This window comes from Cupressus sempervirens, chromosome 10 (assembly GCF_028749045.1).
Source record: "Cupressus sempervirens isolate cs-2001-9-10 chromosome 10, ASM2874904v1, whole genome shotgun sequence".
Classification (NCBI taxonomy): domain Eukaryota; kingdom Viridiplantae; phylum Streptophyta; class Pinopsida; order Cupressales; family Cupressaceae; genus Cupressus; species Cupressus sempervirens.
This window is the reverse complement of record NC_143127.1, coordinates 915520675-915545062: the sequence shown is the minus strand read 5'-3', so window position 1 is coordinate 915545062 and position 24388 is coordinate 915520675. Positions and strand designations below refer to the sequence as shown.

Genomic DNA, 24388 nt, shown 5'->3' with positions numbered 1-24388 from the left:
GAAAAAATTGATTATTTTTTTATTTAAGTATGTATAGACATAAATAAGAATATATTGAGCACGCAATTGGAGAAATGGTAATAATAATAGTTGTAGGAACTATCAAACATATGGTTGGTTACAATATACATTGAAACATTTAGACAATGTAATAACCAATTACACAAACAATTGTGAGCTATATTCACAAAATGGATCAAATTGCAGTAAAATAAATTATAGTCATGAAATTTGAGCACATGAAATTATAGGTGTGTTCATACATTCTTTAGTTTTATAATGATATGCTAATGCTTCTTCACATTTATTTTTGTTTTGTAATAGGTGACCTTTTTTCTTGCTGATTTTCTGTACCTTCCCTTCTTAGAGATATTCATATCCTTTCAAGCTATTTTTGTTCTTTTTTCTTTATATTCACTATCCAATTGATTTTTTGCGTGATATTCATCTTTAATCACTCTATTACCATTCTCTTCTTCTTTTCTTTATTCTCTCTTTCATAGTTCTTGTCTTTGTCATTATCCTATATTTTATTTCCAACTTGATGGTCAAAATCAATTCTACTTACTTATTCATCATCCCCCTCTTAGTATTTCTACAATTACTACTTTCATTTAATACATTTTCTCAATTTACTTTGTATATAAAAAAATGAAAAAAAATTCCTATACAAGTTCGTTGAGAAGCTTACTATTGTTTAGCCTAAGTCTTCATAGAATTAGTTAAACAAATTTCTATTTGCACAATTCATTTTAGTTTCTATATTCAAAATAAATTTATCAGCATCATAGGATCATTCAATTTGTTACACATCTCAAAGATTTTGTGCTTATATATCAAGATAGAAAGGGAAAAAAATCTAATATTTTAAATATTATTTGCAAATAGAGATGAGGGATTATATAATACAGGGATTATATAAACAATTCATTCTTCCTTGCTACTATCCTTGTGTCCATCAACAAGGGAAATAGCCACTGTTAATGAGCATTAAGGGACTTCGTAACTATCGTGTTGTATTGAGAGGCAGGTGTACCAGAATTGGAACTTCCTCCGTGTTCATTGTGCCCCACGTCTATGAATGATGGTTGCAAAGTTTTTTGAAAATCAATCTCATCCCTATTTAATAGTACTGTCACAACCTTAGACATTGATGGTCTTTGTCTGGGAGAAGCTTGTATGCACACAAGCGCAAGATTTATCACCCTCAAAACCTCTTTTTCACTATACCCTTCCATCTCCTTCTTACTTTCCACCCACTATATAACCTTGTTATCTGTTGGTGGAGTAATTTCTCCCACCTACCTACTTTCCACAACCACAAACAAACAACCAAAAGCAGCAAACGTGTAGCCATCATTAGCAGTCCTTAGTCATCCAAACACTAACCAACACACCAGCCTCACCATCAAGCATTAAGTATATTGTCAACTCTTTGCTACAACATTAAATATGCATTTTCTTATAAATAGAATAAGTTGGGCCTGTGATCAGCAAAGCCCATTTTGGATTTCTCATTGTGGATCATGAGTGGATAGAATGTTGTAGCATTCTAAGGACTTGTAATAGATTTTAGTTATGTTAATGAGCATGAAGTGTTGTAGCACATTGTGGTAGTCTTTGTATTTTACATATTGAAGTGAATTCTTATCTTTTAGTTGGTGTTTGTCTTTGATCCACTCTATTAAACTCCTTCAAGTGGTATCAGAGCTAATGGGAGATGATCCCTGAGATTGTGGAGAGGTCAAAAAGTTTATAATTGGTGAAGAGTGTTGTGGCATCGTAGCCCAACAAGCAATGAAATTTTATGTTATCTTCTGCAAGAATAAAGAGAAGAACAAATCAGGAGACTACTATGAGAAATAGAGAAGCCATGAAAAGAAGAAAGCCAAAGTTGAAGTGTGTTTGAGTTAGTGTTGTGTGACACTATAATTCATAGATTAGAAGCATGTGGAGTATCTCTATGCAAGCGGGAGTTCCAAAGAATGCATACACATGGCATGGAAGATATTGATCATGGAAATTTTAATTATGTATGTTTTTGAAGTATGTGTGTTTGATGTTATTGAATAGTTATTGAAGTTAGTTGTGGTTGCAGTAAGTGAAAGTAGGTTGTATTGGTGGTGAGTTGGTTGTCGCAATTCAACGGTCTGTGTGTGTGTTTATTGGATAAAAGTTTTGGGATTGGAAGTGAGAATTTGTTTGTCTAATTGTGAAGGATATGATGTTCTTGATAGTGGTCATGTAATAGAAGTCAGTTGCATTTATATTCCCCAACTAAGTGATGAAAATTGAATTAATGATGATTGGTAATGGGCTATGTGAATGAATGGGGTGCATTATCGGTTGTGCCTGACACTCCAAAAGTTTTTTTTTAATGTATTGATGAACCATGTATCTAAAAAGAATTCCTATAGAACTGGCCAATACAAAAGCTAGGTACCATTGTATCTCGCTAAATAGATTTCTTTTTATATGAACTCAATAATCAGTCTAATGTAGGTCAAGAAGGAGAAAGGCAATGAATTTAGTTTTATTTCTATTTATTTATCTATCTTTGTATTCATTATCTTAGTATAGGCTCCAAACCTATCATTATCATTTTAAGAAAAATGATTAAGATTTTTAGGGAGGGGAAAGAATTGATTAAAGGATTCAAAGTGTGTTATTAGAATTATGAAATACCCATTGAAGAAGATATTGCATATCTAGTGGTTGCTTCAAGTCAATTCTTTTTCTACCACTGAGAATTGTGAGAACCACAACCCCAAAGCTGTAGGTGTCAGCTTTCTCTGTTAATTGCCCACGGTGAGCATATTCAGGAGCTGTGTATCCTTTGCAAAACCCCCAAAAATAATGGTGTTACTATTTGTATTGAAAACTTGATGATTAGAAAATGCAAGTACATAAATTACTATTTTTCTCACAGTGTTCCTGCAAACCTAGTGCTGACATGAGTTTTATCGTTTGGAAGAAGTCTCGCCAGCCCAAAATCTACTATTTTTGCCTAAAAGTTTTCATCAAGCAATATATTACTTGAATTAATGTCACGGTGGATGTGTGAGAAATATTAAAACAAAAAAAAAACTCACAACCTAACCCTAAAATCTACTCAGGAACAACTATTACTCAGTGATAAATTTTTCTTAGTAACCAAAGAGAATAGGTGGTAGGAGAGTTTACTGAATTAGCTCGGTAAATGAAAGAACACACAACTCTGTAACCAAAGTGATTACCGAGTGAACTCGGTAGAAGAATGATTATCGAGTGAACTCGGTAGGAAAAGTGATTACCGAGTGAACTCGGTAGAAGAAGGCACTGAGTGTACTCGGTAGCCACTGCAAAGAATGACTTCTACCAAAGACAATACCGAGTGCAAACTTATAACATGAATATTTCCACCATTAAAACCAAAGACTCAAAGCTTCAAACTTTCAAATAAACCTTCCGAAATGCAATGAACAGAAGAAGGACAACAATGGATTCAAGTATGCTTGCTTGCTTTCTATTCGACTTTGATTCAAACTATTACAAATCTGGGAGTATTTGGCTTCAACCAAAAAACCCTAAAATAACCCTAAAACTTTAAACTGATAAAACTTCAAACTTGCAACTCTAATTGCTGCATACAACAACGCCTGGAGCAATCACTGCTTCAATAGGACGAATGAAAGCAATAAACTATTCAACTTACAGAATGATCAGAGAAGAAACATGTGCAACTATAGGCACGAAATGAACTTCCTTTGTCCCTGCAACAAACTGGATCTGCTGATCACTTTCTCTGCTCTGCAACTTCTGAGCTCCTCAACTTCTTCTCTTTCTACTACCGAATGAATGATAAAACATTCCTTTTGTCTTCAAAAAAATTATTTTCCCTCTCATTTCTGAATTAAAAAAAAGTCACCCATCGCATTTATGTTTCTATCTATTCTGCTGGTCGTCAGGTGGTAGGTGGGCATTTGGCTCCAGGGAGAAACGACCATCTGCAATTAATATTCCAACACTCCCCCTTTATCTCGAGCCAAAAAAACAAGGATCACTACTGATCCAAATCAACTACACCAAGACACTCTCTTAGGTGTACAAAAGTCCCAATGCCTAATGGCTTGGTAAAAATGTCTATTAGCTGCTGCTCAGACTTGCAATATTCAATCTTGATATCCCCATTCTCCACCAACTCTCTAATGAAGTGATATCCGATCTATATGTGTTTGCTTCTCCCATGGAAGACTAGATTCTTAGACAATGCAATAGATGAAATCTTGTCACAATAAATTGTGGTTCCATCTCCTTGCTTTTCATTCAAATATGTCAAGATCCTCCTTAACCAAATAGCTTGACATGCTACTGCATTTGTGGCTATGTATTCAGCCTCTGCTATAGATTGAGCAACAATAGGTTGCTTCTTGGATGCCCATGAAATTTCACCCAGACCCATATGAAACATATATCCGAAAGTGCTCTTCCTATCATCTAAACTTCCAGCCTAATCACTATCTGTATAACCAACCAACTCGAAATCATTTACTATGGTATACAAAATTCCAAATCCATTGGTACCTTTCACATACCTTATGATCCTTTTTCCCGCTTGCCAATGGGAATCCTTTGGTGTTTCCATAAATTTGGAAATCAGACTTACTGCATGCATTAGGTCTGGCCGAGTTGCAGTCAAATACATCAGACTTCCAACCATACTCTTGTATAGTGTTGGATCCACTCTCTTGCTAGAGTCTTCCTTACTCAACTTCAGACCTACTGCTATTGGTGTTGGGGTTGCCTTACTGTTTTGCATTTTAAATCTCTCCAAGATCTGCCCTGCATACTTTTCTTGAGAGATGAAGATGCCATCATCCATCTGTTTTACTTCAATGCCTAGAAAGTACTTTAAGAGACCTAGGTCTGTCATTTCAAATTCACTTTTCATGGCCTCTTTGAATTCACCAATTAGAGCCTTGTCATTTCCAGTAAAAATCAAATCATCTACATACAAGACAACAATCAAAATATTTCCATTTTCTACCTTGATGTAGAGAGTAGGCTCACCATTTCTTTTGCAAAAGCCATTGCTCATCAAATATGAGTCAATCCTACTATACGATGCCCGTGGAGCTTTCTTGAGCCCATAAAGAGCTCTCTTTAATCTATATACTTTGTGTTCTTTACCTGCAACTTCATAACCGGGTGGCTACTCCACATAGACTTCTTCTTTCAATACATCATTTAGGAAGGCGAACTTCACATCCATTTGGAATACCTTCCACTTGTGCTAAGCTGCAATTGCTATGACAACATGCACGGTTTCCATTCTTGCAACCACGGCATAGGTCTCATCATAATCTCTTCCATATTGTTGTTTGTAGCCCTTGACTACCAACCTTGCCTTATGCCTATCAATATTACCTTCAGCATTGAATTTGGTCTTGTAGACCCATTTCACTCCAATCACTTGCTTCTTGGCAGGCAAATCAGTTAGCTCCCATGACTCATTCCTTTTTATAGCATCTATTTCCTCATCCATGGCCTTACACCATTTCTTCTCCTTAATAGTTTCTTCAAAATATATTGGATCACTATGAAAAAATAATGCAAAATTAACACTCTCATCATAATCTTCATACCTTTCATCTTGGTTTATCTCCCTAAGACTCTTGGTCTTTCTTGGTAACAGGGAGGAGAGTGTGGGATTAGAATCTTCACTGTTGCTGCTTGGCACTGACTCTCGGTCATGCCTAGAGGAGCTCGGTAATGACTGTGGTTGTTTGCCTTTTCTTCTATCTACTCCTTCTTCTTGCTATTCATCAACATCCTCTTCATTCATAAATGGCACTTTACCTGAAGTGCTTGGTGACTCATCAATTGAACCATACCAAGACTGCTTTTCAAGAAATTCCACATCTCTTGAAAGCATCATCTTGTTGTTCAATGGGTCATACAATCTGTATGCCTTTGATTCTGGGCTATACCCTGTGGAAATGCATTTCACACCTTTGTCATCAATTTTTTGCCTTTTCTCTTTAGGCACATGTGCAAATGCAACACATCCAAACACTCGTAGGTGTTCAACTATCCATCTTCTTTGTGACCATGCTTCCATTGGAATTCTATCATGGACTGCCTTTGTAGGACACCTATTAATTAGGTAAATTGCTGTTGCCATAGCCTCTCCCCAAAGTTTAGTTGGGAGACCTTTCTCTTTCATCATGCTCCTTGCCATTTCAACCATGGTCCTATTCTTTCTTTCAGCCACACCATTCTGCTGTGGTGTATAGCTGGCTCTGAGCTCTTTCTTTATACCATGTTTCCTACAAAAATTTACAAAAGAATTGGAGGTATACTCCCCTCCTCTATCTGATCTTAGGACTTTGATATAGTGTCCATTCGCTTTCAGCCTGGGCTTTAAATTCTACAAATTTATCAAATGCTTCAAATTTATTTTTTAAGAAATACACCCATGTCCTATGATTGAAGTCATCAATAAATTTCATGAAATAAGTACTCCTGCAAATGGAAGTAACTTGCATAGGACTGACTAGGTCAGTATGCACTAACTCTAATGGATATCTAGCTCTCCCAGAATTTTTAGAATTAAAGGGAAGCCTATGTTGCTTACCCAAAATACAAGCCTCACACTTGTCATATGAATTTTCTATATGTGGCAAACCTTCTACCATTCTTTTATTTGACAACAAATTTAAACCAGCATAGCCAAGATGACCATACCTGAGGTGCCATAGCCGTGAGGGATCTTCAATCACACTCCTTAGAGCTGATTGTGTAGGAGGTGCAACACCAACTTGAGATGAGAAACATGTCTCAATCCTCAAGGGAAACATTCTGTTCTTTGTCATTTGAACTGTTGCAAGTAGGTTCTTGCTCCCATCCTTTTTTTTAATGACACACATGTCATTCTCCATCAGCACTTTGTATCCATTTTGAATGAGCTGACCAATGTTCATAAAATTGTGCTTCATACCAGGGGTGAAATACACATTTTGTATTTATCTTTTCACACCTTTCTTTGCGCGGACCATAATAGATCCTTTGCCCACAACTAGTAGGGTTCCATTGTTACCCATTTTAATTTCAAATTTGAAACTCTTGTCAATGAATGAAAACAAGGTTTCATTACCACTCATGTGGTTGCTACATCCACTATCAAGGTACCAAACCTCAGGGCTTCCTTCTTCACCAACATTACACATGATGAAGGCAGGAGCATTGGGTCCACTTCCCATGTTCACATCAGCCACATTTGCTTGTCATGACTGATCATTCTGCTTCTTCCAACATTCACTTGCATAATGCCCATATTTATGACAGCAGTAGCATTCTACATTACTCTTATATGAGTTGTATTTTTTTTTACCTCCTCTTGAAATATTTTGTGAGCTACTTGCTCCATCTGCTCTTCCTAAGCTTTCTGCTGCAGCATTTCTTTTTCCTCCATTACCTCGACCTTTGCCTCTAGAGTTTCTGCCTGAGCCATTTCTTCCTCTCCCCCTTCATCTTGGATTTGACTAAGCCTTGAATGCTTGTTCTTGGGAAGATGAAGAAGTAGATCTGTTGATCCTATGCTCATGGGTTTGAAGAGAACCCATCAACTCATCCATTGTCAAAACAATGAGGTCTTTTTCCTCTTCTATGGTCATGACCAAGTTGTCATATTTATGAGGTAAACTCCTCAATATCTTCTCCACTATCCTCTACTCTTGATAGTCTTCTCCATTTGACTTCAGCTGATTAATCACATTGGAGGTCCTTGAACTAAAGTCAGCAACTGATTCATTTTCCTTTATCTGGAGGTTCTCAAACTCCCTCCTTATATTCTGTAGCTTTACTTACGAACTTTATTAGTCCCCTTGAAGTTCATCTCAAGGATATCCCAAGCTTCCTTTGCATAATTTGCTGCTGCACTCTTTGGAAATATTATTTCTATCATTGCTCCTTCAATAAGACTTAATGCCTTTGCATCTTTCCTCCTTGACTCTTTCAAATGAGTCTTCTATGCATTTGTGAGTGCAGCATATTGAGTTGGGTCTATCACATCATTGAATCCATTGACCAAAAACTCCCACAAATCATTTTCAACCATAATAGTTTTCATTTTCTTTGCCCATGCATCGTAATTTTGTCCATTGAATGGTGGTGATTGCTGCCATATCTTTCTTGCATCTCCTACCATGATAAATATCTCAGAAAAAAATGCCCTAACTCACTATGGATGTGGGGCCTCAAAGATATGATACCATGTGAGAAATATTAAAACAAAAAAAAAAAAACTCACAACCTAACCCTAAAATCTGCTCGGGAACAACTATTACCGAGTGATAAATTTTGGTCGATAACCAAAGAGAATAGGCAGCATGAGAGTTTACCGAGTTAGCTCAGTAAATGAAAGAACACACAACTCGGTAACCAAAGTGATTACCGAGTGAACTCGGTAGAAGAATGATTATCAAGTGAACTCGATAGGCAAAGTGATTGCCGAGTGAACTCGGTAGAAGAAGGCATCGAGTGTACTCGGTAGCCACTGAAGAGAATGACTTCTACCAAAGACAATACCAAGTGCAAACTTATAACATGAATATTTCCACCATTAAAACCAGAGACTCAAAGATTCAAAATTTCAAATAAACCTTCCAAAATACAATGAATAGAAGAAGGACAACAATGGATTCAAGTATGCTTGCTTTCTTTCTATTCAACTCCAATTCAAACTATTACAAATTTGGGAGCATTCGGCTTCAACCAAAAAACCTTAAAATAACCCTAAAACTTTAAACTGATAAAACTTTAAACTTGCAGCTCTAGTGGCTGCATACAATAATGCCTGGAGCAATCAGTGCTTCAACAGGACGAATGAAAATAGTAAACTATTCAACTTACAGAATGATCAGAGAAGAAACACATGCAACTATAGGCACGAAATGAACTTCCTCTATCCTTGCAACAAACAAGATCTGCTGATCACTTTCTCTACTCTACAACTTCTGAGCTCCTCAACTTCTTCTCTATCTACTATCGAATGAATGATAAAACATTCCTTTTGTCTTCAGCAAAATTATTTTCCCTCTAATTTCTGAATTTGAAAAAACTCACCCACCAAATTTATGTTTCTATCTGTTCTACTAGTCGTCAGGTGGTAGGTGGGCTTTTGGCTCCAGGGAGAAACGACCATCTGCAATTAATATTCCAACAGGATGATACAGACATGGAATTCCTTGTGGATATATGCCAGACCACGAGCAATGCCAACAATAATCTCGAACCTTTCCTTCCAACTCAAAAGTCTTTTATTTTTACCTGCATTCAGGGTAAATCACTATACTTTTGCAACCCATCATGTTTGGTGTAACAAATAAAAGAATAAATAAGATGAAAGATAGGGAATAGCGAACCGAATAAGATTCTGTCAAGGCTACTATTGGGCACTCTTAAATCAGGAGCCTCTCTTGGCCTTGTCTGCAGCATCTGAGTAATCGAACAAGATTTCTAGAATGAACATTAGAAATGAGGTTCAGTTTACTCTCGAATTTCAAAATTGCATGAGGAGATCGACCTAATGTCAGTTTCTTTACTACCACAACTTTTCCGGTTATTAACATGCCTTGGAAATCCCAAACTAACCAATTATTTTACAGTAGTGCACAAATCTAATATGGGCAGAAAATAAATGTTAATTTACCTTGAGTGCTTCACCAAACCCTCCTTGTCAAAATCTTCTGGTCCATGGAGTTCTGCGGCTCCTTCAATATCCGCTATTCAACACATTTTTATTTTGTGATATTAGAAATAAATAAGATCGAATTGACTCACAAAAAATTTAGCATAAAACAATATTTACCTTTCCCATGCTTTGACTGCACTATCTTCTTCCCAAAGGCAAGGAGACAAGTGAAAAGGCCAAGTATGAATACCCCTCCCACATCACTAATTATTATCCCCACTGTTGAACATGTCTCCTTCTTCTTCCCTAAAATAAAAAATGGAGAATTAAAAAATCATTGTAAATTATACTAAATGTCTGACATAAATTCTAAACAAGAGCAATTCAGCTGATTTTATGAAATTTCATTTATGAAATCCAAACTTGCTTCTAAGGAAAGATGTCAGAAGCTTCAACAAAATTGGAAACTGTTCAATGAATATAAACAATCTCTAACCCATGGGTAAGAAATTCGCGAGCTTGATAGTGGTATTGCTTGGGAAGAAGGGTTTGATATCCTATTGCAAGTAGCAGCCAGTGTCTATAGCTCGTTCGTCGGAGTAGGAAAACACTTATTTATATTTGTCTGAGCAATACTCAGCCAATTTTTATAGAAATCCTTCTAAAGGGAATGAATGCAGGTGGCAAGTCCGTAGAAAGTCATATTGGATGGCCCTTGTCTATTCTGCACAACAAAATAATCTTTGTATCCGGAGTCACAGTGCAGAGATCGCTTATCAAACTTTTACCAGTTTCTGCCATCGAATTGGTCGTTGGCATGGTGGCATCACTGCAGACCTGTTTATTTCCCGTATGAGTGTATTCATTGTAAAAGTTGGAGTTCTCGAAGCACACATAACAGCTGCCGTAGGTTGCCCTGCCACCGCAATATGTTTGATTGAAATTGGTGCGAACTTGATTTAGTGCTACTTTAATGCATGCAACAAAATTGGTAGAGGATTTATCTTTTCTGCACTGGGCGAGAACATAGACTAAATCAGCCAGATCTGATCCTTCCACCACACTTATTGTTGAAAACCTAGATGGAATGATGTCTTTGACCACGGCAGCCAGAATGGTGTTGAAATTTTTCTCAAAGACCGTAACGTTGTTGTAGGGGGTTGTGCTGCATCCGAAGGCTACAAGCCTAGTCTCTGGGTCTGCTTTAATGGGAGATATTAGTAATATGGAGAATAAAATAATCAGCCTTGCACTATTCTCTAATTGCAAGAAGGCTCTAGATATTCTCATTGATATTGGAGAAATACTCACACGTGCCAAAGTTGTTGAATTGTTATGATGGCAAAAAAAATAGGAGCTTATTATATAGACTTCGGTATTACAGGCGAGTTATTTATTCTCACCAGCATTACAATATATTGTTTATCGAAGTCAAAGAAAGAAAACTAAGGCAATAAACCAGTACATTCCCATTATTACACACAAATATTAGTTCCTTTCATTTTCTCGTATTTTAGAGATCAATTCAAACAGAAGATAAAACAAATCAATCTCCCACAAATGATGGCAACTTTTATCTTTTTCAGAATATTTTTGGATCAATACACGCAGCAATTGAAAAAGTCTTGATTCCACAAGCTATCTAACAAATAGAGCAAATTATTTTGAAGCTTTTTCTGTTTGGGCTACCACATTATAGTATACAACGTTTACTAATGGATGGACTATCTAGAAGGTATACCATATTAGGTCATTTTAAAAATAGTTGAAGGTAAACGATATAAGGCTATTTTACAAAATAGTTTTTAATTTAAGTTTTTTTTTCTTGACTACTCTGAATTCATTAGAGGTCACACTTAACCTACTAGCATTGTATACTTGTCAATGATAAGACTTTGAATTACGATTAGAACAAGGATTAGACATAAGCTTCTATTTCAAATTAGTCACACAATTCATGTTACTAGAATATGTAATTAAAATGATCATAAGGTTTAAATCTAGTATTTTTCTTGTAATTGAGATTACGATTAGATATTTGACAATGATTGTAATATAATTATGATTAGAGTTATCATTTGATGGGGACACAACCCAAGAACAGAATGGACACAACAGAAAAGAGAAATTGTATTAACTAAAAAATAAGCTAGTGCATTCAGTACAGAGAAAATAAACTTCAAAACATGCCCTAAGGGCTTACAATAGCATAAATGTGGAGATAATTTCTCCTTTCAGTACCTCCTCTCAAACTCCACTCCGAACTGCCTTTTACAATGCCAGGAATCTCCTTAAATAGACCTCAGAGGGTTAAGGACTAGGAATACATTCTAGAAAGTGCTAGTAGGCATCCACCGACCCAATAGAAGGCTCCAGAAGCTGTGTTAGAAGTCGGTGCAAATCTAGAAGGATCCAGAAATGGTAATCGAACTTCCAGGAGGCATAACTTTTGAACCGTAGCTCCGATTGATAAACCGTTTACATTTTCGAAAAGCTCTTGAAGCACTCTATAGCCCTATGGACCAGCTTTTCTCGTCCCCCATTTTTTGGCCCTTTTTGAGGTCATTTAATGCCCCTAACCTAACTTTGAAGCATTCTTAGGAGGTCTCCACAACCCGAAAAATTGCAATAACTTTCAAACCATGGGGTCTTTTGACCTAATTCTTTTTTTGGAATGCTCTAAATCACAATTACATTCATCTAGCCAATTTGCACCTCCTAGTTCACCAAAATGATGGCCCAATTACATACTCCTATTTTTTCAGGATTTACTAATAGTGGAACTGTGAGAGTTGAAACCTTAATTTGACCCAAATGGGTATCCAAAAATGAAAACACATGAAATAGAAACTAAGACTAGTACATTTTTTTGGGTGACATAGGATTGCCCTTATACCTCTAAATGCTCCTGCATCAGACACCTAGGGTAGATTGAAAAGTGACCCTGTTACTTTATGAATGGTAGAGGAAATCCCAAATGAGAAACTTCAGTTGCTAAAATCCAAGTTGAATCCTCGATCGGTCGTCCTTTCCATTTGACCAAATACTCTTCATACTGCCTGTTTCTGGTACTCCTACCCACACGATGATCTAGAATGTCTTCTATCTCCTCCTTCTTAGAAGCAAGAATTGGACATGGCTCTAACACCAGCTCCTCATCTATACCATCATCATGATACTTTGTTAAATCTGCAATATTGAAAATAGGAGAAATGTGAATACCATCTGGCAGCTCCACCTCATATGCATTTCCTGAGTCATGTTTTTTCAAAATTTTGCAGGGGCCAAATTTCTTCATTTTCAGCTTGTTGTAAGTACCAGCTGAAAATCTTTCTTTTCGTAAGTGCACCATGACTAGATCCCCTACTTCAAATTCCTTATGTCTTCTCCTTTGATCAGCCCTAGCTTTATACTCTTGATTCATCTTGGTAATGTGTGCCTGAACCTCCTCATGTAGATGCTTGATATGTTTAGCAAATTCTTCCACTTCAACACTTGTCCTCTCCCCTTGCTCTATCTTCCTCAATTCTGGTGCAGTCCTTGGGCTATTCCCATATACAATTTGGAATGGTGATTTTCTAGTACTCCTATTTATAGAGTTATTTTAAGCAAACTCTGCTTGTAGTAGAATCAAATCCCATCCCTTGGGCTTATCCCCAACTAAACATCTCAACAAATTGCCCAGACTTCTATTTACCACTTCTGTTTGGCCATTAGTCTACGGGTGATGCGTGGAACTAAATTTTAGGTCTGTTCTCAACTTCTTCCACAATTTTCTCCAAAAATACCCCACAAATTTAGTATCTCTATCAGAAACTATGCTTCTTGGAAGACCATGTAGTCTTACCACCTCTTTGAAAAACAAGTCTGCAATATGGACAGCATCATGAGTTTTGTGGCATGGAATGAAATGTGCCATTTTGGAGAACTTATCAACCACCACGAATACTGAGTCATTACCCCTTTGTGTCCTTGGCAATCTAAGGAAAAAATCCATACTTATGTCCTCCCATGGCCTTGATGGAACAGGCAATGGCTGATATAGGTCAGTATTGTGACTAAACCCCTTGGCAACTTGACAAGTCTGGCAACTCTGTACAAAATTCTTCACATCTTGTGAAATTTGAGGCCAAAAATAATGTTCTCTAAGAATGGCAATGGTCTTATCTTGACCAAAATATCTTGCCATCCCTCCACTATGTTTCTCCTTAATCAGATTTTTCCTCATGGAACTCCTTGGAATGGACAATTGACTACCCTTGAACAACATGCCATCCTAAATCAAATAGTCTAACCACTTGGTTCTATCTACAGCAATAGGTTCTTTACAAGCTTTCCATGCTTCAACAAAATCAGGATCCTCGAGGTACAAATTCTTGAGTTCATCAAACCCAACTACTTCAACCTGCATTACTATAAGCAACAAATGTCTACTACTTAGTGCATCTACAACCCTATTAGATTTTCCACTTCTATGCTTCAACAAAAATGTATAACTCTGCAAGAACTGTACCCACTTCATATGCCTCTGATTCAATTTACCTTGGCTATTTAGGTACTGTAATGCCTGATGATCAGTATACAAAACAAATTCTTTTGGCAATAAATAATTCCTCCATTTCTTTAAGGCTTGAACTATTGCATAGAACTCTTGATCATAAAGAGAATACTTCTTCTTTACATCATTGATTTTTTCACTAAAATATGCAATAGGCTTACCTTCTTGGCTTAATACAACCCCAATAGCATTGCCACTGGCATCACAATCCACCTGGAAAACCTTTCTAAAATCTAGAAGTGCCAACACAAGCTGTTTTGTCACCTTCTTCTTTAGCAATTCAAAACTTCTTGCAACTGCTGCAGTCCATTTGAACTCTTTTCTATCCCCGCTTATTGTATCAGTTAGGGGTGCACATATGCCACTGAAATTCTTAATAAACTTCCAATAAAAACTAAGCAGACCATGAAATGATCTTACCTCAATAGCAGACCTTGGAGTAGGCCATTCCAAGATGGTTTTTACCTTCTCTGGATCCATTTTGAGACCTTCGAGTGATATAACAAACTCCAAATAGACTAACTCCCTTTTTGTAAAGATACACTTCTTCAAATTAATTAACAGTTTCTCTTCCCTTTGCCTCTCAAGGACACTATGAATATACAGTAAATGTTCTTCCAAAGTCTTGCTGAAAATTAAAATATCATCCAAATAGACAATAATAAATTTTCCCAAGAACTTCTTAAGTACCTCATTCATGAGCCACATGAAGGTGCTTGGGGCGTTCATCAATCCAAAGGGCATGACTAACCACTCATAAAGACCCTCCTTGGTCTTGAAGGCTATTTTCCACTCATCTCCTTCTCGAATCCATATCTAATGATAGCCACTCTTGAGATCTATCTTTGTGAAGTACTGAGCTCCACTCAAGCAGTCCATAAGATCATCCATCCTTAGCAAAGGAAATCAGTACTTGATGGTTATCCTATTTATAGCTCGAGAATTCGTACACATCCTCCACTCTCTATCCTTCTTTGGTGCAAGTACTGTAGGTACTGCACATGGACTTAGGCTCTCTCGAATCAAGCCTTTCCTCAACAGCTCCTAAACCTGTCTATTTAGCTCCTCTATTTCAGTAGGAGTCATCCTATGAGAAACCTTGTTAGGCAAACTAGCTCCTGGAATTAAATCTATCTGATGACTAATTTGCCTTACTGGTGGCAATCCATCTGGAACATTATCAGAGATAATATCTCCAAACTCCCCTAGTAAATCTGAAACTTCAAGTGGTATTTCACTACCACCTTCTTTATCTTTCCTAGGAATCAAAGCATAGCACATATGCTGATGTTTCATGCCATCTAAAAACTTCCTTTCATCAACAAGACAAATCCTAGCACTGCTACATACCTTTTCACCTTCCTTTTTCATGGGCTTCAATTTGTGGTGAATTCCATCCTTTGTCAGAGAGTATGTGTTTGCATGTCCATCATGTACTGCATGTCTATCAAACTGCCATGGTCTACCCAACAATAGATGGAAAACATCCATCGAAATAACATCATAGAGAACTTCATCATGGTAACTCCCAATTTTGAATTTCACTAAACATTGTTCACTTAACAGGACCTTATGATCATCTTTTACCCAAGCAATCCGATAGGGCTAGGGATTTTCCTCCCTCTTGAGCTTTAGCTTAGAGACCATCTCTTCTGATACCAAGTTATCAGTGCTACCACCATCAATGATCACGTCACAACATTTATCCTCACACTTGCATCTGGTACAGAACAAACTCCTCTGTTATCTTGGTTCAATCTCACCACTTAGTAAGACTCTTTAATTTACCAAGGTCTCTCCTCTTTCTGCATCCTCTGAATGTGATGATTGTGCATCCTCATCCACATGAGAAACCCTAGCTTGGCCCTCAGCTCTTCTATCTGTCCTTCCTTGTCATTGAGGGCATTCAAAGGCACGATGACCTTCTTCATTGCAATGGAAACAGGTACCACGGAAGCCTCCACTTCCTTGTCCATGTCCTCTACCTCTTCCTCTCTGATTTCCAAAGTCTTGATAATGGGAGCAGTTGAAACCCTCATTCCTTTGGTTCCTGCTAGTACCCACATCTTCATTTTTCTTTTGGGTTTCATTGTGGCCTCTAGATGATCTATCGCTTCCCCTTCCTCCTTGACCGTGCCCTCTTTGTCTTCCTTCAAACCTTTTATTCAGCTTCTCTTCAACTCATAGGGAAAACTGGTATGCCTCTTCAACGCTGGTCATTCTTACCAGACTTAATTCCTGCTGGATGCTAGGTCGCAACCCATTGATATAATGAGCAACCTTCTCCTTATTTGCTTTTGCATGCCCGACTTTAATCAAGAGTCAGTAAAATTCCTCTGTATATTCCTGGACTGATCTTCCTACTTGCTTTAACCCATGCATCTTCTTAAAAAAATCAAGCTCTTAGTCCACAGGAATGAACTACTTCTTCAATTTGTCCACCATGCGATCCCATCTTGTGATCTTCTCCTTTCCTCTTCTATTTCTTTCCAATTGGACCTCTTGCCACTAGATTTTGGCATGGCCTTTCAGTTTGGCCTTTGCAAACTAAACCCTATCTGGGTCCCTAATATCTTCATACTCAAAGTATTCTTCCAGTTCATTGATCTAATTGATCAACTCATCTGGTTTTAGATTTCCTAAAAATACACCCACTTCAATTGTGGGTCTTTTACTAAACTTAGTAATGGCCCTAAAAAGCCTTTCCTCTACATGATTCAGAACTTCCCCATCAAATTCCCCTTCTGGTCCCATTTCTTCTTCTACATTTTCATCCTCACTATCGTCACTTGCGGCAACATTTACTCCTCTATGGAGCTCCTCTTGCAATGCATGTGCCTGCCTTTGGAGGGCTCTAACCTCCTCAGGATTAATAGCTATGGCCCTTCTGCCGTGTTCTCTTCATGGAGCCATCTTCTAACTCAAACTCACAACCACACAGTCCTAGTGCAAATTGCCTCATAATCGGCACTCTGTCTACACTCTCAGGAAAACTGGCTCTGATACTACTTGATGGGGACACAACCCAAGAACAGAATGGACACAACAGAAAAGGAAAATTGTATTAACTGAAAAATAAACTAGTACATTTAGTACAGAGAAAATAAACTTCAAAACATGCCCTAAGGGCTTACAATAGCATAAATGTGGAGATAATTTCTCCTTTCAGTACCTCCTCTCAAACTCCACTCCGAACTGCCTTTTACAATGCCAGGAATCTCCTTAAATAGACCCCGAAGGGTTAAGGACTAGGAATAAATTCTAGAAAGTGCTATTAGGCATCCACTGACCAAATAGAAGGCTCTAGAAGCTACGTTAGAAGCTGGCACAAATCTAGAAGAATCCAAAAATGGTAACCGAACTTTCAGGAGGCATAACTTTTGAACCGTAGCTCCGATTGACGAACTGTTTACATTTTTGAAAAGCTCTCAAAGTGCTCTATAGCTCTATGGACTAGTTTTGCTTGGCCCCCATTTTTTGGCCCTTTTTGAGTTCATTTAATGCCCCTAACCTAACTTTGAAGCATTCTTAGGAGGTCTCCACAACCTAAAAAATTGCAATAACTTTCAAACCGTGGGGCCTTTTGACCTGATTCTTTTTCTGGAATGCTCTAAATCACAATTACATTCATCTGGCCAATTTACACCTCCTAGTTCACCAAAATGATGGCCCAATTACATACTCCTATTTTTTCAGGATTTACTAATAGTGGAACTGTGTCAGTTGAAACCTTTATTTGACCCAAATGTGTATCCGAAAATGAAAACACATGAAATAGAAACTAAGTCTAAGTACATTTTTTTTGGGTGAAACAGGATTGCCCTTATACCTCTGGATGCTCCTGCATCATCATTAGAATTGAGATTGCAATTAAATGATTTCAAATCATGAATTGAAGTTATGGTTAAAATCAGGGTTACAATTATAACTATGGTTAAGATTAGTCTTAGAATTAAAATTGATATCAGTATTAAGAATAGAAACCATTAAAAAGGATTACAAATGCAGAAGACATCTTTCTATATTTTATTATTTATTTAATAATCATTTTATTAGTCCTTCGCACTAGGCTAGTAGTATTCAAATGAGCTTATAATTACTTGTGTTTACTAATAATTATAACAAGTTTTATAAACCAATTAAAACTTACCTAATCTCTTTACACGATAAGTAGGAGATATTATTCTTCAACTTTTTATTTATTTAAATTATCTTGATATGTAGGAGAAATTTTCCATAGCAAGTCAAATATTACTTATCATAAGTATAGTACTTTTGCAATTATTATTATATATTGTTGGCTAATGATTGAAAAATATATATAGACCAATTACAATTTAATATTTAAGCTATCTTATTATTACTTGTCATAAGGATAGTAATATTGCATATATTTATAAATAAAATGAAGCCAATGATTAAAAAAATTATACAGACCAATTAAAATTTAACTTATCTCATATTTTCAAGCTATATAGTGTACATGGAAAATTCTTGATTTTCCAAATTATGACAACTAACTATTAGTTATTTGATTTGCCTAAAGTAATTATAGACTTACACATGAACTTTACATTAAAAGAGGGATACATATTTATTCAAACACAAGAAATATATAGAAAACAAGGGCATGGTTTTGAATATAAAGAATTGTAGAAAACCTTATCAATTTTCATTAACTCATATAGTATGTGAGATAAATTAGGAGCTAATTATTACCTATTCACTACATTACAAGACTTCATTTGGCTTGAATCCCATTTGACCAAATAATTTGCAAACTCATTCCACTCCCTAGGAATGCGTTTAAAAGTAATAGCCTCTAGGAACTACATGTAAGGCCGATCAAGAGGTAATTATTACTTATACTACATTCCAAGCCTTCATTTGATTTGAATCCCATTTGAAAAAATAATTTCCACCCTCATTCTACTCGCTAAGAGAGTGTTTAAAAGAAATAGCCTTTTAGGAACTAAAGAATTTGTCTGATAATCAAAGTTAGGTGCTAGCTAACATCAAAAAATGTTGTCTAATTTAAGTGGAATCACTACCAACTAACATACAAATAACCCTTCTCCAACCAAGGGAACAACTACATTCAACCTCATATGAAATGGAAAGAGACCTCGTTAAATTATTCATATATTGGCCCTTAAAATTTGAAAAAATAAATGGAAATCATTATCGATCTATAGTTTCTAGGCATAATAAAACACCCTATCATCTACTATTAGTTTTAAACATCTATACTATTTATATTTAATAGATTAAATAATAAATATGGTTTCCTAAACTTCCTTAACCTGTAAAGAATTAATATGAACCTCATTTCCATCAAAACAATTATAAAATATAATGTTTTCCTTTTATCTAGATTTGATTGTGTGATAAGAATCTTTGTATGAATGTTTTGGATCACACTACATTATTCATCATCACAATGCAAGACATGAAAGGAGTTACAATGTGGATTTTGGAAATCCATTAATTGAATCTAGAAAATAGAGAAACATATATGAATTATGGAAATTTAGCAATGTTGAAAATGTAAATTTCATTTCAACCAGCATAAATTGTATGGTATCATTAATATGTAGATTAGGTTGTGTAATAATTTAACTTACATAGAATTTATTTGCATGGTGGCAACTCCAATTTAGATGCAATAAATTCTATTATTTAATAACCTAACATATTTATAGATTTATGTTCTACTGTAAACCTATATATAATAAAAATGTTAATATGATAAAAGAATGTATTAAGTAATGAGCAACAAGTTCCAATGAGTGGAAGAGTAGGTAGTGTTTTGAATGGGAAACTAGCTAATGATTATGCTTTAGACAATAACCTTGATGATCTAAGTTGTTGTTTTAGTTTCTATGGAGGCTCAATTATAGATTTGAATAATGTGGGCCTTCAATGCTTTTGGCAAGAGGTTGTTAGTAATTTTACTTGGTCTTCTTTCTGGGGTCATTGCTTTGCTTGGTAGAAATCTAATGTTTGAGTAATTTATAGATTTGGGTAGTATTATTTTACAGGGAGAAACCCTTTGGGCTCCCCTGAGCATCTATGGTTTTGATTCCATGAGAAGTCCCTTTTTAGGGCATTAGTGGCTTATAAAGAGTTCATAGTGGGAGGTAGTCTCTGAATAGTGATGAAAATGTGGGTAAGATTGCTAGTGCAAGTTGTAGGAGATTTTTGCTTCTGCCCTCAATGATTTTCTTGGGCGTTATGGGTTATGGGAGACATTGCAATTTTATATCTAATTCTATAGAAGAGAAGAAAATGAAGAGCAAGAGTAAGGTTTTGATTGACAAGGGAAGCCCTAATGGTAAGGATTGTAGTGACGATTATAGAGGTGAGGACTAGAATTTTTTGGTTCCTTGTCTGCTATTCACTAGTGCGTGGGTGGCATAGGGAGCCAAAATGTGCATTTTATCCTATATGTTGTGGTCTTTGCCATATTGGGCATCGTTGGTGCTAAAGTTGTTGTGGTCATGACCTATGTAAGAAAAGTTGTTCTATGTGTGGTCTTTCAATTTTTAGCTTGAAGGGCTTCTTCTTTTTGGAGTACTCAAGCTAGGCTTGGTGTTTCCCAGTGCAATGGTCTATGCTGGGTGTTTTTCTTCTTCTCTTGCTAGAGGATTTATTCTCCCTTGCTTGTGACAATTTGCATTTCTTTCCTAGTGGAGGGTCCTACTGACATGGAAGAGTAGTGTTCAGGCTATTTACGAGAGATCCCTATTGTGGAAGTTTTTTTTGGCTTTCTCTCTCTTTGTCTTGGGTTCAATTTTTTTAGCCCCTTTGTGCTCTAAGATTTTCTCTTTTATTGAGTTAGTTTTGTGCCAGTTGAGATACAGATCAAAAGTCAAGGGTCAAGATCAGATCAGATCAGATCAAAAGTCAAGTATAAGTGTTTTGTCATCTTAGTAGAACAAGTGACCTAATTAGTGCAATGAAGGGGAATAAAAGCTTTATCAAATGAGAAGAGAGGATCAATTTGAAAAGAAAAGACTCAAAATTAGCTTAAAGAGAAAATTGAGAGTTAGGTACTGAATTAGTTCTAGTCAAATTGAATCAAGGTAAATTTCAAGTAACAAAGTGATCTTAATAGATCTATGTAAATCTCCTAACAAAGTCCTTACTTTATTATAAGCATTGAATCTTCTAACAAGGTGAGACCCAACAGACTCAACAACTTTTAACAAGGTAGGCCCCTCATAAGGTAGAATTATCGTCAAACATTGTAATCTTAATAGGTTAACTTTATTACTATAGTAGTGAATATTTGTGTCTGTCATCCCTACCCTAGTTTTACCTTCACCTTGGAGGGTTTCTAGGTAATCAAATTTTGTGTTGTGTTTATTTTCATGTAGGTGATAGATTAGATCTACATATTATAGAAAGTTTACTATTACAAGTTTTACATGCATAAAACAATTGGTGAATGTGTAAATGAATTGTTGAAAAGTGAATTTTTTAAGGATTTTAATTCACAACCCCCTCCACCCACCCCCCCACCCCCCCACACTCTTAGTATCTTGTTACCCAATGTATACTTCCATCAATCAACAATTAGTATCAAAGATTTGGGTCTCTTAAAGAAGCATAATCTCTTGGAGCTAAGATCTTAGAGGCAAAAGATTATAAATTGGGCAAAGTTATTGATAATCAGATGATTGACATGCAACTCATACTATAGAAACTTGAGAAAGAAATACAAGATTTGAAGAAATCCCTAAATGGAAGAAAGGAATTAGCTATCCAGGATATTAAAAAAAATTCCTATGAAGAAGTAGAGACTAAAGGACTATTTGAACCAATCAATCCAAATGATAAAACATCTGCAGATCTACTTGAAAAGAATGAACTCCTAATTGAAGAATTAAAAGGATTTAAAAGGGAACATGAAATCAAATTACTAAGACTATGTGAAGTGGTCGAGAAAAAGAAAAAGGATGGAGAAGAAAAGGCCATGGCTAAGGAAGACAAAAGTGTAATGGCTACTAGAGTTGAAGAAAGGATATCAGGTGTACAAAAGCTCACAAAAACTGAATTGAACACAATGAATCAATTGATGCTTTCAAATTAGGAAATAAACCAAAAGGATGTAGAAATTGAAAATCTCAGATCACAGAAGGCCATGCTGAGGAATGGACTGAAATTGAGAAAGAATGTATGGAAAGATTCAACAAACCAAATGAAGCAATGAAATACTTTGAAAAACTAATGAAGTCATATGGCAGTACTTATGGCTTAGGAAAGTCATGCACTAAGCAAGTAGAATCATCTAGCAATAGAGAACTAAGGAATGCAAAGTCAAAGGGAAAACCAACATGCTATCACTGTGGAAATCTCAATCATATTGCAATAATTTATCAAAGAAAACATGTTATGCAAAATCCTAAGCCCAAATTTACTGGTCATTATTTTTACTACAAGAAATAAGGACATCAAATCCATCAGTGTAGGTAAAGAATGAGGAAAACACCCACCACACTTAGATTTCAAGGATATTTCTATAACTCTCAAAAGTGTGGGCATAGAGAATATGAATGCAAATTGTAGAAAAAATCCTATTGGACAAATCAATAGCAGAATTATGCAGCTAAGAATACATGTTACAAGTGTCACAAGTTTGGACATTCAAGCCAGAATTATAGGACTCAAGTACCATTAAAAAATCACATCAAAGACAAAGGTAAAGGTAAAGTGGACATTGAACAAGTAAAGAATAAGATGAATCAAACATGGAGAAAGAAAGTAGAAGATGGAAATAGTGGAAAAAATGGAGAAGGTGATCATGTCATCTCAAACTAAGCAAGAGAGGTACGTATGGAACTGTATACTTAAATTACATATCATGCATTAGTTCCTAAAATGAAATGTGCCAAAGTTCATATTGACATATGTAAACATGCATAAGAATAGATTTGTGATAGGATGTCAAAAATCAGTAAAAGTATCTATGTTCACTGAGCATTGCAAACATGGACTGAGTATTTTAGAAGTAAATTTGTGTCTAGGTTGAGTCAAATGGAAGAGATTGAGTTTTATAGTAAAGACCAAGTTCAAATGAACCGATGTCGATCAAGATAGTTGGTTTTCACCTACCTAAGTACACAAAATTAATGGAGACCCTACATTGACCAAAAGAGGGTATATATCTAAATTTGATGACATTATTTTAAACCTTTCATATAGATTGCAAGAGCATAGAGCAATTTGGCTTTTTGAGTGACTTGGATCAAATCTTAAGGTGATTTGGATCAAATTTGAGATGAGAAGATTGATCGAGTGAAGATCTAAGTTGTGCCTAGTATTTCAAAAGAAAGAAAAGTTTTTGAACCTTAAAAAAAAATGATAGCTTCATCTACCACTAGAATGGGCCAAGAGGTTAGTAAAATTCAATTAGTGAAGAGTGACACTTGTCCCCTACCAAAATTTTGTGATGTTCCATAGATTACAATGAAAGGAGAATTAATGGGTGCATTATCCTCTATATCACCCAAAGTTATCATGATCCATGATATAAGGAGTTATTATATGGGTAATCTTGATATAATATTTTTTTGAAGAGAAGAACCTATAATGGAAAAATCATTATTTTCTCAATGATGTCAAACATGCTATCATTAAGTTGATTGTTGAAGAGGATTTGAAAAAAGGAGATAACAATAGCACCTAGAGAAAGGTTGAGTTATTTGGTATGTAAAAGAAGTACTAAGACCAAGTAAGACATTGATACTAGTTATAGTGTATTGTTTATCTACTTAAAGTCTGGAATGAAAGATTACTCAAGTTAAGACTGGAAGAAGATCAAGTAAGAAAAGTGTCTGCCAAGCCTTGCCCAGTAGTTAATGCAAGCCAAGTAGAAATCAATAGAAGCCAAGTGATAAGAAAGAGGTGTCTGGAAAAGATGAAGAACAATGCAAGATGAGTGATTGTTATTTTATGCCGAGTAAAGTTTAGCTGGTGTTGAGCATCAATAAACTTTAGTGTTTGTTGAGTGAACTAGTGTTGGTCGAGTGATAGAATAGTAAAGATATCGAGTGACATCATATTGATGTTGAGTGCTAGTAAATGTGTCAAATTAAAGATTTGATGAATCTAACCTAACTATATTATTTTCTTGAATTGTGTGAAGCATGTGG

The 24388-nt window shown here is 35.9% G+C and overlaps 1 pseudogene; it reads right to left on the bottom strand.

The window, feature by feature from the left end:
- LOC149536985 (cysteine-rich receptor-like protein kinase 2) overlaps nucleotides 1-13387 on the bottom strand; it is a 114588-nt pseudogene extending 101201 nt beyond the window's left edge.
- Nucleotides 13388-24388: the final 11001 nt, after the last annotated feature.